Consider the following 15,944-nt stretch of genomic DNA (forward strand, 5'->3'; position numbering starts at 1 on the left):
GAAGAGCGCTACTCCTTCCTTGCAAGCCCAGGCATCGGGAGTGTAATTTGGGGGTTTGTCACCTCAATAGCAGGCCGCCGTGCTTTGCCTGAAGTGGGCTCCTTTTAAACCGTTCAGGACAGGGCAGAACGCAATAATCACACTGACGGCATCTTGCACAGATACTCCATTCCCTGCAACGGCTGATGATCAGCTCCCTCCCTCCCCCATGCAGTTTATCTGGCCCATCTTGAACACCGCATACGGTACGGGACCCGGAGAGCGCTCTCCTCGGCATGAGGTGGTGCTGCTGTTGCAATCAGTGGAGGTGATTGCAACATCTTAAACAAACATCTCCTGCTATCCCCACAGCTTTGCATGCTAGGACAGTTTTATTATTATTATTATTATTATTTAAGGCTGCCCTCCTCTGCCCTAGGAAGTCAGCGTGCAAAGTAAGCCCTTGTGGTTTCAAAGAAGGCTTTCAAAGTGTGGGAATAAGCTGATACGGCCACGTCTGCTTGGATACACAGACAGTGAGAAGCTCCAGGTCTCAGAGGCCCCTTATTCATCTTAATGAGTTATTAACTTGGCAACTTAGAGCTACTAGTTACTAACGATTCCCAATGTCAGCTTTGTTAACTATTTCGTGGTAGATCACGGCATGCAGGAAAGGGGAGAGATTTTTCTGTGTCTTCTGCAGCATTTATTTTGCAAGCAGCCTTTCGGAAACCAGCATCACTTAAGTTCTGTCTTAGTCTGCTTCCCAAAGCCTGCAACCCAAAGGGAAAAGCAGAGCAAAGGAGGGTGTCCAACTTCCAGGGAGCTAGAAGGCATGCCCAGGAGTCAGCAAAAATACTTATATTTACTAAATTTATGGTAAATGCAACAACTAATTTACTCAAACTGGAAGAATCTGCAGCTGCGTTACCACTGCTGACATCCTGACTAGTGCATGCTTTGGGCATAATTACCAAACTTAATACCAATATAAACTTAATACTTCAAATACCAACTTACCTAATCTTGAATTTGCTTTTTTATGACCAAAAGAAGGATTATTCTCAGACATGACAGGCAGAGAATTCTTGTTTTCCTCTGTTTTTAAGGATGCTTACATCTGATCTGTACATCTGCCCATTTCAACCCAGAAATGCACTGAGCTTCATAAGAAAAACAATGACCATAAAAATAAAACAAACTGATCAAAGGAATAGGAATTTGGAATACCAGATGCAAATAACTGCATTTGCGTTCCTCTAATTTGGAAGTAGCCAAATGATTTTAATCAATGTATGAGCATGTATAAAACTCCTGAATCTGAACTGCATATTGCTGAACTGTTATCCACAATATTTTTCATTTTTGTTAGGCTACGCCATCACAGGACCTTCGAAAGACAGATAATATATTTAGCTAAAAAACAACAGTAATACATTAAATAACTGTAATGGTCCGAGGAGAAGAAACACAGCATCTTTCCTCAGATATCACCATTCTGCCCTTGAAATCATTAAAAAAAACCCACTAACAACAAAAAAGGAGTGAGAGGGAGAGAAATTAAAAGTCTGGCTTTGCAGCCTAACCCAAACACAGCTACTCTTTGGTTCCAGCACAGCAAAAAGATGCTCAATACATCACAGGGACTGGAGCAAACGCTACAACGCAGATACCCCCACAGAGAAGACACGATTGCAAATATACATTTGGTGACATAAACTCACAACATTCACTATGTTCTTCTTCAGGGAATTCTGGATTATCCTGTAGCATGAAGATTTTTCAGAAGTTGCTGGATTGCTCACAGAGCTTCACTGGCTTTCCTCTTTCAAATAAGGTGAGATAGAGCTGTAAAAGATAAGCAAAACAAACTAAGAAAGGAAAAGCAAGGAGTAAAAGGAGGAAAATCCATACAGCTCTTTAGCAAATGAACAATTGATTCATACATTTCCTTGAAGCAAATGCTTTTTTAATGGGCTCCCAGGATGGAGATTCCAGTGTAGTGTGCACGTCAAATGCTGATCTAGAACAGGAAGAGTCATTTACTCTGCACTTCTTATTACCAACAATTAAAACCCAGTTTGGAGTTGCTGAAACATAATTAAAGCAGTTCTTGGATAATTCTGTTGCCATAAAAAGGGGAAGAAAAAACTACTCTGGGTTGTTTTGGATAGTGTCTGCAAGTAAAGCTCAGGATGTGCAAAGAGATCCATACAGGAAGCTTTTTGTTCTCAGTGAGCTCCTCTCAGGGGACACGAACACCTAACCATTTCTGCAGTTAACTGTAATATTGCAACAGAGGAGTACTGAAACCCAAAATATGTACACGCAGAATTGCTACTGTTCAGTATTAAGTATATTTCACATCTGAGATTTTTAAGATTGTGTGGTTTCTCCATACTTATTTGACAGCTTTTCTTCATGAGCCAGCTCGTAATTCTATTTTATTTTTTGATATGTTGCGTATAAGATACCAGGCTATCCTCAGTCTTTTTAAAAGGGTCTGAGAAAACCGTTTTGCTACATTTTCACTTGAACCCCACACTGAAGACTTAAAATAGGGTGTGTATTTCCACAGGGCCCAAACTGAACATTTCTTTCCTTCAGTCAGGTTCCCATGGGCTACCTGCACTTCCCAAATTCTTAGTGCCATGTCCTGCCACAAGCTCTTCCTATTTCCTTGACACAAGTCTCCTCATACATTTCATATGTCATTCCAGGTGGAATCCATGTTTCCTAACTGAAAGCATGTGCAAAACGAAGGTCTACACCTGAGACAGTCCCAGCTCTCTTTACATTCAGTGGAGAAAACTAGGCAACCTAGAAAATAATTAAATTTGACCTATCTGAAGCATCTACTTTAGGACAGAATGAATCACTCTCTAGAAAGGTCTGTTTCTTTCCCTCCATAAAGTGAGTCTAGACGCTTAGCTCAGACTAGATGGCTACAGACGAATGCAGATGAATCTCGCCCTACGTGAAGTGAAGGCAGGAAGCAAGTCAGACAGACGGACAAGAGCAGTTCATGGGTGAAGAGTAAGGGGAAGACAACGCAATGGTAGTAGGCAGGGGAAACTAATTGAAGTTACAGTCCTAAGACGGTCCATTTTAGTTGAACAAACAACAGCAAAACCCTCCTAAACCCAACCCACTGTTTCCCCAGCTGATCCAGCCAGCTTTGGTGTAAGGCTGGGGCTAGGTCCTCACAGAGGAACAATGTTTGCCATCTCCTCCAGCTGGCTGGGACTCTCCCTCGCACACTGGTAACGACGATGATGATGATGACGACGACTACAACCATCAGATGGTTTCTGCCCTCTCCCTGATGGATCATAGCAATGCAATACACCTGTTTCAAAAGCCTTCAAAGGTTAAGAGGTTAAGAAACCCTGAGCTGGAAGTACAGCTCCTCAGTGACACAGACACTGCAGCCTTAAGACCCTTCAGATATCCAGGCTAAATTTCCAGGACTTAGGTCAACAAACTTCTCCGGTAAACGGGACCCTGCTGCTATTCTGTGTGCACAGAGAAGCACGCAGTCAGACATTATCTCATAAGCTTTGTAACTTTAGAAATCCAACCAAAAGAAGTAAAATACAACTTTTAAGTCAAGCCTCAACATTTTGTTTAACCCCAAGCAATTTATATTCAAGCTATTTATTTTTTCCTTAAATTAGGTGAATCTCAAGATTAAAAAAACAAAAACAAAAAAAAAACTCAAAATACTTTGAACATTTTGTTCCTAAGCGTTAAATTGAAACATTTCAGCATTTTCAAGATCAATTCTTCCGTTTTTTCCGCAATATTTTGGCATTCTAAAAATCTCCTAAAAAATCCATTTTTGATCTTCATTAACACCCTCAAAAATTCACCCAACAGTTATCTCTTGTCATTCAACATTGAGCTGAACCTGAAAACAGACTCCAAAGAACTACTAGAAAATATTTAGCATTTCTGCAAAAGTTAGGTGGCTTCCAATTACTTTTAATGAAGGCAGGGAATTTTACTCCAGGCATACCTTGTCTCCCATAACAGATTCTGCAGTTCCTGCTTGCATCTATTCCTCTGAGTCTCCCTGGAGAGTAAGCTACACCTACCACTGGGCTGAAAAACTCACTGCAGTCAATGCATGTCTCTCCACTAACTTCAGAAGGCTGGATGAGGATTTTGATTTCAATTTGAACAAGTCCATCACCACCTATAGCAAGACTCAGATCATGGAATAATACCGCTGCATGCTAACTACGCAGTTATGTTGCTACAAGCCTGGGATTGTGTTGCAGACCACTTTGAGCATGTGGACACAAGAACATGTCACAAGAAGCACCCGTGTCACGCTGTGCATTGGTGATCTACAGCAAAAATCCTTGTATGTGCACTCTTATTTCATGGGAAAGATGGCAGGAAGCAAGGTAGCCCCCACCTCAGGGGAAGAAGGCTGAGAGAGCTTGTATTTACCACTGGGTACATACACATGCACCACGCACACAGCCAGTTATTACGGAGCAGATGATGTATTGTAAATTCATAAGCTAGTTTAATCTGCAACAACGTGCTCACTTGACCTTACCCTTAGGCGCTTGTTTCTGCAAGAGGCAAGTTGCAAGTTGCCTATAAATGTTCCTAGCCATTTTTACGCTTCAGATTTAAAGACAGCATGGCACACGCTTCAGGACATGCAAGGAGATGCTCTGCCTCTGGAAGCACAGTCCTCTCCTGTGGAGCGGAGCAGTCCCTCAGGAATTGGGACAATCTTTTAGCTATGCAGTATCCAGCAGTCTGCTAAGGCATGCTCTTTGTGGAGCATGTGAATGAGTCCTAGCTTGGAGGGACCATCAAGGAAAGCAGTGGGCACCATCAGGCATATTTCACATCCTCTGTTCTCCCGAAGAAATGGCCCTGAGCTGCTGTCTTTCACCCTGCTCTATGTCCAGAGCAACTCCTCTGGAGGTGTGGGAGGTATGGACACGTATAACGGGGTTCTGGTTTGCAGGACAAACTGAATTTCAACCATGCTTTTCCACCAAAGTTTCAAAGGGTTCAACGAATCACTAACAAATATATGAACCTTACATATATGATGGTTGAAGTATATTCATATGGTTCATAACCGTGTCACGTATATGGTTACTGATCACAGCGCTGCTCTAAAGGGGAAGTGTTACACAAGGAAGCTGTATCTCGTGGTCCCACAATATTCTGGTTATTCAAATGTAGCAGCATAGCCCTGCCTTTGAGCACTGAAAAGGACATTGAGTTGACAGATTAGAAGTGAAACCGAGAGACAAATAGACCTCAAACCCAAGAACGAGGAAATACTTTTGGGGAGTATTTAGACACTAAAATTGGACCCCAGGGCAATCAACAAATAAGAACCACAGTACAAGCAAGCAATCGCAAATTGGCAAAACCAGAATTCAAAAAGCAGCTCTGTGCAATACTCTGTATTTATTCCAAGAAAAGGTCATGCTCTCCATCTTGCTTTGAAGAGCAGGCAGTGAGACATCACCGTTTTTCCAGTCCTTTCCTGTAGGTTTTTAATTGTCATTCCTTGCTCTCTTGCCTCATGCAATTTGGTTTTCCTAATTCACAAATCAGCATAAGCTAATAAAACTGTTTAAGAGACAGCAGCATTGTTCCTGTCTGAGTTGTTTCGTTGTTTGCTATTATCCCACAACTAATCCTTCAACTCAAATAAAACCGTAATTCATTTCCTCCTTTATTCTCCCACTGCATGAAATAGTTTTAGACAGGTTCAATCCTGCCCCACCGCAAATGGGAAAGGCGAGGCCCTATCTTCCTGGAGTGTATGCAATTTCAATTACCCAATGCGCATATCATCTATCATGTCAGGAAACAACTTCTAAATGATTTTCAACAGGTCTAGCTGATTTTACAAACATAAGAAAGATTTTAATGGAAAAGGAAAAAAAAAAGAATCCACAAATACAGGAATTAACTATCCTTCCAATTTCAGATTTCAAGTTAATAAAAGCTCCTCTACACAAGTCATGCCAAACTTTACCCATCTGAGAACCTGCTGACATTTTGTATAGTGTACAAAGGCTGCTTCTGAAGGGGCTGAGTCATCTGTACATTAATTGTTCCGCTAGTTTAAAAAAGACTTAAATTACAATTATACCTACTTCAAGGCTTACAGCAAAGTACTATCACCTTAGCATAAAAGAGGCTTAGTCTGCGTAAGAGTCAGGCATCACACTAGCTTCTGATTAATGTCTGTTCCTCATCTCAAGCCAACAATATCTGGAGCTCGATTCTCTGCAGCTTTGTCATGTAAACCAGCACTTCCCATGGCTTTGCACGTGGTCCACAGTGAAATGCCCAACTTCAGCATGCCGTATCCCCAGTTTGTGCAAGGTGAATAACCCCGTCCGGGTGTAAGGGAATAGTAAATCGAGCTGTCAGCACTTTGCATATCCTGCATGTTCCAAACCAGAAAAGCAGCATGCAGATCATGGGGCTCAGACAACAAAGCAATCCATCCTGCCCCACAATGTGCAGTGGGGGGCAGAACATGTACCTTGAACACATCCACAGGCTGCTCCAGCCCCATATACCTTTCCTCTGTGTGCACGCTGTTTCCAGTGCAAGTACTTACTGGAGAAATGAAGTGCTGCAGGATGGGAGCATCCATCTGCAAACAGCAGACAGAGAGGAGCAGGGTGTGGGGCCGCCGGGGTACGGCTGTGTCTCACATCCTCCAGCGCGGTAGCCAACACTGAAGAGACCGGTGATTCTGATCAAGTAGCGTAACTGTTAGTCATACAGACACCAGTGCCCCAAGAGCTGGCCTAAAGAAAGGCATTACTCGTCATTACCTCATCTATCGTAGGAATTTTTCCCGACTTAATGCTCAGCTAAAGCACCACTGACTTTAGCTTCACATTATGCAAGCAGACCAGGAACAGGCTTTGTAAGACCTACAAGTGATCAGAAAACTGATGAGGGTTCATCACCACGGGGGCAGTTTTAAATACAAAGATAGGCGAGCCTGCTCCAACTTGCACTGTCTGTTCACGCGATGCCTAATAACACCGCAAACACAAACCTGACGAGGACCTCTGAGACATTACCTTTGCACAAACAACAGCAAGCACAACCATACTCTTTATCTGTATTTCAGTAATATCCAATTTTTCCAGTAAGACTTGAGGTTAAACTGCGGTTAGCCCTGTGCTTCACTTACTGTGCCTTGTCTCTGAGCTCTCTGAGATTTTCCCCATGAAGAGAGCGCAGTGTAAGGGAGTAAAACAGCAAGCAAAGAGGTGGGCCGTGGGTGCACCACACGATGCCATCAGGTGAAAAGAAAACTAACAAGAGCATGTCTAGGCTGTTTTGTCTAAGAAAAAACAGTACAGAACTCAAAGACGAAAAATACTGTAGAAATACGTCCGATCAGATGTAAGTGACGTATTTTTAATAAAAAGCCATCATCCCATTAACATCAACATCCCCTTTTTGCCACTTTCTCATGGCTAGCAAAACAGGAATAGCGGGGAAGGGGGAAGATTTCAACACTGATTTACACTTCTCTTAGACTGCCAACTTTCCTCTTTCTCGCACAGAGGTTTTAAGTGAAAACAACTCTATTGCCTGCATCTTTGTAACACAGTCGGTCGTACAGGTCTTCCGAGTGCAAGAAATTGGAAAAAAAAATGCAAATGATCCATAATAATTCAGGCTCAGAGCCAGTAATGTTCAACAGATACAAGTAATAAAAGTAACCTCTCTGGATGCTTCTGTTCCACGGCACAGGTATTTTTCTTTTGCGGAAGCTATTATGCAAAAAACGCAGCTTAGCCACGAGGAGAGACAACGAGCCTTGGCCATACCTAAGGAACCAGAGCTCACCGCTAACTTCTCGCAGATGAGAACAAGATCAAGGGCTGTGCCTCTGTTCAACATACAGATGTCCGCCCACAGGTGATGGCCACGGCACTTCTGCAAACACAGAGTTGAAGAGGGGTCTCCAAAGCTGTGAGTCCCGAAGCTCAGCTGTGCCAAAACCAGGTGCTGAGGTTCTGTGTATGTGCAACAAGTCAAGGATAAACCACCTGAGAAGACAGCTCTGCAGGCAGCAGCCTCACCAAACGCCAGCAGAAAGGCTGGACCCTCGGCAGAGACTTTTCTGGTGGCAGGAGCAACCCCAGGGGATGTCCACCCTACCGATGCCTTGGTGCAGGTGAGGTATGAGCTGGGGCCAGGACTTCTGGTCAGCAGCAGGTTCCCAAAGCTATTTGGCTGCCAACCTGCTCAGGGCTCTCAGGGGGTGCAGCCTCACGTAGCAGGCTTGGCTGAGCGCGGCCAGAAGAGCACGAGTGGTGAGCCGGGGCCGCACGGACAGACGGCCGCGCGCACAAACAATGCCATCACGTGAGGCCCGCTTCCTTAGGAAGCCAGCCCAGAACCCACCCTTAACCTTCTCCCCATTTCCAGTGCAGCCACATCTTTTGTGCTTCTGATGCAACGTGAAACACAGCATTGTAAAACAAAGGCACTATTGACTAGGTTTTTTTTTTCAGGATTACGATGACTACACGGGCTTACAGCAGAGATTTCAGTGATTTCAACACCGAACACTAAGTAACAGGAACACCGCTTGGCAATAAATCCAGAGATTACCTGTTGAAACATTAATGGCAAACACCTTTTGATGTGGGCTGCTTTATGTGGTGCAAAAGCCAGCACCGTAATTATGCATTTCCTTTCTATGAACCTAGTATATTTAAACCTGCACTATTACGGTGGGGTGGGGTGTGTGTGTGTGTGTGTGTGTGTGTGTGCATGTGTGTGCATGTGTGTGTCTGCTTTACAGGAAATACTCCACAGCTGAGTCTGCGATTTACCAGGGTAGCTGCACGTAGTAAATCTGCAACAGGGGACCTCCGCCGTTTCATTCATTGTGCACCGAGCAGAGGGCTCAAACAATTGCCACACTTAAGACAAATGCCAGCGTGAGTCATCCCAGTTGGAGTGCAAACATGTTTGCTGTCGGGTGAGTCATAATATCACATCCTGAATTCACAAACCTGCCTATAAATAATAATTTCTGCAATTGTTGTATTTCTTTAATACAATGCAACTTGAAGTGTGATGCTGAAGCTACAGAAGCTCTCCTGACTACAAAGAACACGTTTTTCTCCTCATCCCTTTTGTTCTTGATCACATCCATCTACCTATAGCAGCAAGCTGTCTGTGGTGACTGCAGCGGTAATTACGTTATTCATACTTAGCAAAACCCAAACGTGGCACCAAATGTGTGACAAATGAGAGCTATCACCCCCCAAAAAAGTAGTAAGGGAGAACCAAGCCCAAAGCATAGACCTTCTACTTGCCGTATTTGCCTTGCCTATGAGCGCTTCTTTGATGCCCTACTTGTAACATGCTTTAGCACGTTCAGCATTCGGGTAAGAGGAACGTTATGCTGCTGTGGGACAGAGACAGCAGAGAACAGGACGAGAAATGCCTCAGCAGGGGCGTTGGAGCATTAATGTTTCAGGAGAGGCCGTGGCAGCACAGCAAGTACCGCGTCCACAGGGAGCGAAAGCGAGGTCCCGCTGCCAGGAGCTCTCAGCCTGGGTGCAGCACGCAGCCGTGGCTGCTTCACGAGAACACACCTGGTGACAAAATTAACGCACTGCAATAATTGGCAACGATAACCCACGACTGCCTTTAATTCAGGGAAGCAGCTGAATCAGAAAAGCCACGTAAGTGCCTTTTCAAATAGGGCTGAAGTTAAGTATATGACCGAATTTGTTCTGAAGAGCACTGATAAAAACGTGTGAAATCTCTGCGAGTAAGGCAAAAATAAAAAAAGACTTCGTGTAAGGTTTTGGGGGTGGGGGGGTTTCTAACTTGGCTCTCAGGAATTGATTCTCCTTTTACACGAAAGAATTCACACACATACAAATCTCCTTACATTAAATCAAGACAGTCTTGCCTTCCCCTAATTGTTTTGTAGAGTAACCGCTCAGAAGTTCATTCCTGATACCTTTCTCAGGCAAAATAAAAGGCCTTTTAGAAAAATTTTATTGCTAAAACAATGAAATTCTCCTGGGAATGACTTCGTTATGGAAATGAAGTGACAGCTTCTTTTATCTAGCCAAGCAGCAAGTCTGCATTTATAAAAGGCATTCTGTGCACAAAGTACAGTGAGTGGGAGGACATGAAAATGCTATTTTTAATCCCGATTTCAGCGTTCCTCCCATACAGATCTCCTGGAATAATAACAGCAACAACAATAACGATAATTAATAATGCCAAAAAAGGAGCATCATCTTAAAGGTGACTGTCATGTGAGAAAGGAAATTGTAGTTAACGACTTACAAGATTTAGGGACAAATGTAAGGTTCTTTCAGATACACTGGCACTGAGCCATGGATTTCACGGGATTTGAGACTTGCCCCCCTAACTTTTACACTGTAACATAAAAAAAATATAAAGCAATGAAGTTATTACTGTATGCAACATATGCTTTATCTCTACCATTTATTTTCTTGCTCCAATTGTTAGCTTCAGAAATGCAGCTATACTTGAAGTTAGTGGTGGAGCTGAGGCCGTCACTGTTTGGGTAAGCGACTGTCACAGCTTTCAGACCTGGGGACAAAAGAAAACCTCAAGGAAATCCAGGGCCAGGCGAAGTTTTCAAATGCACTGAAAACAAGGGCAGAATGCAGGTTTTGGCCCGGAGCTTGGAAAAAGACCCCCAGAAGACCCTTGTCTACTTCACTGGCCTTTGGATCCATCCCTCAAGAAACTATCACAGATCAATGATGGCGAATTAACACATGCAGAGAAAGCACGAGCCAAATCCTTCCTCCCGACCAGGAATACGCAGGCTTCAGTGGGCCTGGTACATAATTATCCAAGGGCAGAAGTTAGCCCTGATTATTGAAAGATTGTTATTCAGTTGGAATACCATCTACCAGTGGTAATTAGGACAAGCCTTTGGATTTCACACCTAATAAAAACGAACAAGAGCGAGCAGGCAGTAACAAAAGGCACGAGACGTGCGAGCACGCCGAGGCGCTACTCCAAACCTGCTGGTGCGATCGCGCTCGGAGTAGCCCCACCACTGGAAAGCCCCCGTTTCACCCCAAATTAGAGTGATCTGGGGGGAGATCATAGGTGCCATCTCTGTGGCTCTCATGCAAACACGTTGGAGCCTGGCACTGGCTCACAGCTCAGGCTGAGGAGCTCCCCTGGCACGAGCATGTGCGCTTAGCACCAGCCTTGTCCAAGGGATTTTCCCCCAGGATTTCAGTCCCGTTTCGGCCGTGCACAACCCTCACCGGCAGTAGCATGGCCCGCGTGCAAACCAGTGCCCTTGGCACGCTACCTCCCCAGTGAAAAACGCACCAGCCGACGGCTCAGGTAGGATCTGCTTTCAAAAGCTATCATTTACAGACCGTGCGGGGCACGCTTGGAGGCATTTCCGTTCCCTCGCCCTCCTACAGGATACATTTTCATGCCATTAACCTTTATTTGCCTTTTATGCGGCAAAATGCAAGCATATTAAAATATACAGTTCCAATTAGGTGCTTTGATCACCTCCATCTGCTTCATGGGAGAAGTGCGGTGGTAACAGAGGAAAAAAAACAACAATGTAGGACTGGAAGAAGTTCGCCCCCTTCTCCTTTTTTGTCCATTGCTCGCTGCCAAACGTGCTCGCTGCTGGTCACTTGCCGAGCTCACTGCCAGCGAAACGCTCGGCTGGGCAGTCACCAGCATTTAACCCTCAATAAAATTAAATCGCAATAATACTTAGCACTCATTCAGGCTTCTACATATTACAAACACCGTAGAAAAAAAAATAACAGCACACTCACGCCGTAACAACCCCGCAAGGTAAGTTGAGTATTATTCATGCCTTATGCAAAGGGGAATTTCACTGGAGAAGGGATAATTGACCTGCCCAAAGCTATGAAACACAGGTGCTCCTGTTTCCTGGTCCTCCGCTTATTCCAACAGACCAGTTTCAGCCCTTCCTGAAACTTTCAGTGAGTCAGACTCCTGCCTTCACTTCTGCCTCTCTCTGCAGCTGAAGGAAGTGAGGGAGCAGCTCCCTGCACCCAGGGGCACGAGCTGCACGTGGGGAGCGTGAGAGTGGTCCCAGGCTGTATCGCCTCGTGGAGCAGCAGCATCGATGGCAGCGGCAGCCCTCCTGTTTCCACCTCCCTGTGGCCAGCAGGGAGGAGCTACAGAGAAGAATTTGGTCTGCAGGAACATTCTGAGCTCTTTCACTCAATGTCTCAGTCTCTGTGGATGCCTTCTCGTCCTGGAGCAAGGACAGAATGGGACTTAGCCACGGATGTATACTGCATGTATTCCCTCTCCCTTCCATTTAACTGCAAAAAAAGGCTCAGGTTAAACAACCAAAGGTTTTATCCTGGATGTCACTCGGCTTCGTAATTGAGCAATGTGAATACCACAGTAAAACCCTCTGATGTTTCCCATCTGGGTTCACCACAGCCGAGGCCGCAGCAGCCTGCTTGGTCACTCCCTTTGGCATGCAGTGTTTTAACCACCTTTGAGGTGAAAGCCCCAGTGTCACAGGCTGGACAAGAGAACCATGCAGTCAGAGATCCCGTTACAACACCAGCTGTTCATCTGCACTCCCACGAATAGCCACGGCGTAGGTGGGATCCAACTGCACTTGCGATGTCAGAACTCACAGTTTTTCTACCTGAAAAAGATCTGCACCCTCATGAGCAGCAACACGAGCAAAGCAGTCACCTTACCTGCTAGCTGTGTGGATGTAATTGTCCCAGATTTTTTTTTTTTTTTTTGAAAAGGGGGCTTTTACTGGCAAAGCTCATCTCAGTTCACAAACCAAATAAGCCCTACCTTTGATCAAAGCGATTAGACTGGAAAAGCGTTTGAATGTGTTGATCAGCTCCCGAGCTAAGACAAGGCTCCAACGGAGGGGTTTATCTCAGCTAACTTCTCACTTTTAACCATGTTTAGTTGGGTCAGGGCCAACGTGGTGTAACCAGATCCTCAGCCTGAGCTGCAGGTTTTGATTGCACCGAAGCGTCAGCTCGAGCCAAAGCCTCTTTGGCTACCTCGCCTCAGATCGCTCTCGCCCCTGCAGATCGGCAGATGAGCTCGGCGGTTTAAGGGGATTAGCTGTGCTGAACGGCTCTGCTCCGGCCACGTCTCGTGTCCGCAGCACTCGGGCTTTGGTCTGCAGTGATCTCACATTCAGCTGCCCCGAGAGGTTTTGCTGCAGCTGGCTGAGGACAAACACGAGCTGTCCCCAGGCCTCGGTGGAAAGACGGGCTTGCAGCTCAGGCTGGGTGGGCATCCCGAGGGGCTCAGTGAGCCAGAAGTGTCTGCAGAGAGTGTCCCCCTTCTCTAGCACCAGGGTTCTGGGTTGGCTTGCCACTGCAGTTTGCGACTAGGATGAAAAACGGCACTAAAAGGTGTTTGGGTGAGGATGGTCACAGCTGAACAACGCATTTTCTCCGAATGCCAATAAATAGCGCTCTTCACCGTCCACGTTATTTTCAGTGGTCCAGTCTCCTTGTTCATATTTTTTCAGTGCATTTTACAGTGGCAGGAAGGCTCTGCCTTCTGCACAGATGTATGCCTCTCAGGAGAGGTTAATGTCCCTAGGCCTGCCACCCGCTGGATGCTGCCTTCTCGTGGCTTCTTAGGCAAAATTGTAAGAACCAGTGCGCAGCAAAGCAGTGCTTAAACCGACACCAGCACGGTGCGCTCTTGATGCCACCTACCTTGGCCACCTGTCTTAGGCTGGGAAGAGCAGCCTTGGCCGTGCCAGAGCCCCTAGCACCCGAGAAGCCTCGGCTCCGGCAAATTTCTACCCAAAGGAAACGATCGCATCTTCCCGGGGACAGCGCAGCCGGCGCTCAGCCGCTCCTCCCAAAGGCAGCAGGCAGAAGTGCTGGATAACATAATCGGCGTGAAGTTGTAACAATGTGGGAGAATGTGGCAATTCATGGAAAATGTCATCGACCAAAAGGCAATTAGCAGCGAGTCTAAATGCAGAAGCAGAAGGGAGTGGTTTCCTAACAAAACAAGCCTTGTTAAAAAATAAAGGAGAAAAAAAACTCCTAAACCTTGCTTTCCTCAAAAAAGCAGCATTCTCAGGAGACTGAAAGCATTTGAAAAAATACTTCTGGGAAGCTTTCTGTAAAGATTATTCTTTACAGACAGATTTGGCAGCCCTTTCTGCTCTGTCTCCTAATGCCGTTGAGCATAACTATGTTAAGTCAATAAGCAAAGCCACTCAAAGTTTTTTTGAGGTTTTCTAGGCCAAGAGAGGAAGCAGTGAGATAGGAAAGTTTTCAGAAGTGGGAGTTGTGCCTGCCTTGCTTCTAATTGTAGTGAAACTGTCAACCTCTGCGTTGTGTTTCAAGACTTTACACTTCAAAATCATTCCCTCTGTGCTTTGAATTGCTATACTTTTAAGCTAACTACTTCTAAAAGTGCCGTTTAAAAAAATGACATCTTCAACCACATTTAACATTGTGAATAAATCTGAATTTGCAAAGTCTCGTTGGGTCCCTGCAAAAGTGCAGATTTTTTTTTATCATACATGACAGCCAATCTCTTGGAAATGATTTCTGCAGGAATTTAGTTTAAATTACTTCATATCAAGACATTTAAGAGAAAATGTGTTTTTCTTTGTTATAAGCTAAAAATAACGGTGTCCTTTTTACCTCAGATTAAAGAAAAAAAACAACAACCACACTCAAGCAGCAAGCACCATTGAAACCAATTAGTAATCTTACAACCTAAAACCCTACCTACGTGCAGGCATGTATTAATCGCATTTCACAATGAGCTTCAGGCACACGTGGCCAAAAATAGTGAACTAGGATGAATTGCTTTATCTCTTGCGCGCAGCCAGAAAAGAAAGTGAGTCCATGTACTATGGTGAGAGTGATGGGTGTTCAGTGCCCTTGCAAAGACGTTCCCTGCCCCTGAGCCCAGGGAATTGCTCCAATCAATGCCAGAATGGTAAATTCATAGATAAACCAACGTGCTACATTTCTCTTTACTGCCCAGACACTATCAAGCAAGGATAGAGATGCCTGCAGAGCAGGGAGCTGAGGAAGCCCAGCACTTTCCAAGTCTCCCTGCAGATACTTGAATTTTAGGGTAATTAGAAGGCCACGCTCCTTTCACTCCGTCATGAAATAGAGTATTTATGTTGATTTGGCTTTAATGATTTTAAATTTCAGAAGGACAATTTCAGAAGAGTAAAGACAGTTAGTTTCAGTAAGACTTGGGTGTGTTCACAGCCCATTGCTCAATGTAGTTAACCCATTCAGGGTAAATGTTTACTGCTAAATAGTTGGGGGAGATGGCAAACAAGCATGTAAAGCAGTTGAGAGTGCTGGCTGACAGTGAGATAGAGTCACTGCAAGCCTCAGCGAGGTCCTACCTTCTAGCTAGTGTGACAGTGCCCAGCACAAAGAAGTCCCAAGACTGACTCAGGCCCCTGCGTAACACTCTCCCCAAACAGAAAATTATACCGTACCTCGTGGGGCTGAACAACTTTGAAGTATTATCTTGAGGTCTGCCAAAGTTCGAGGTGTTCCAGATGCCAGGTTTCAATTTAAGCTAATCTATTTTTCATATCCTTCTCCTGGACTCTCGTTTCTCTCGTCTAAAGGAGGACAGCACCGTGTTTAACCCCAGTGAAAAACTCTCCTATTGCTCACGAATGACTCCCCCTCGCAGCATGCAAGGTTGCATCAGTTGCTTGCTAAGGGAAGTCCCACCCCACTCTTTGCTCACTGCGTGAAGGGCACTTGGCTGCACCAGGCTGAGGTGCTACAAACGTGCTCCCATGTTAGCACAGGTTATTTCTGCACCGAGGAAGCCGGGGAAGACGTGGCCTCCCCTCTACGTTCCTCTCACAGGCTCCTGCACCTCCAGCTTAAGACCCATCACCACTTCCCCACACGCGGATA

At 45.2% G+C, this 15,944-nt stretch overlaps 1 protein-coding gene and 1 long non-coding RNA gene across 28 annotated transcripts in view; one reads left to right on the top strand and one right to left on the bottom strand.

Moving 5' to 3' along the window:
• LOC121064628 overlaps positions 1 to 3,665 on the top strand; it is a 30,769-nt gene extending 27,104 nt beyond the window's left edge. Inside the window, exons 2-3 of one of the 2 annotated variants that reach the window (XR_005816588.1) lie at positions 1,352 to 1,816; positions 2,700 to 3,665. This is a non-coding gene — a long non-coding RNA (uncharacterized LOC121064628). Of the gene's footprint in view, positions 1 to 5; positions 1,817 to 2,699 lie in introns of those variants that run through there. The other variant, XR_005816587.1, reaches the window with a different exon arrangement.
• Positions 1 to 15,944, bottom strand: part of ATXN1 (ataxin 1) — a 214,620-nt gene that overhangs the window by 84,341 nt on the left and 114,335 nt on the right. For all 26 annotated transcript variants that reach the window (XM_040546423.1, XM_040546412.1, XM_040546413.1 and 23 more), the window contains one exon: positions 1,704 to 1,827. The gene's annotated coding sequence lies outside the window, so the exon portion shown is untranslated. The remainder of the gene's footprint in view (positions 1 to 1,703; positions 1,828 to 15,944) is intronic.

This window comes from Cygnus olor, chromosome 2, assembly GCF_009769625.2.
Source record: "Cygnus olor isolate bCygOlo1 chromosome 2, bCygOlo1.pri.v2, whole genome shotgun sequence".
Classification (NCBI taxonomy): Eukaryota; Metazoa; Chordata; class Aves; order Anseriformes; family Anatidae; genus Cygnus; species Cygnus olor.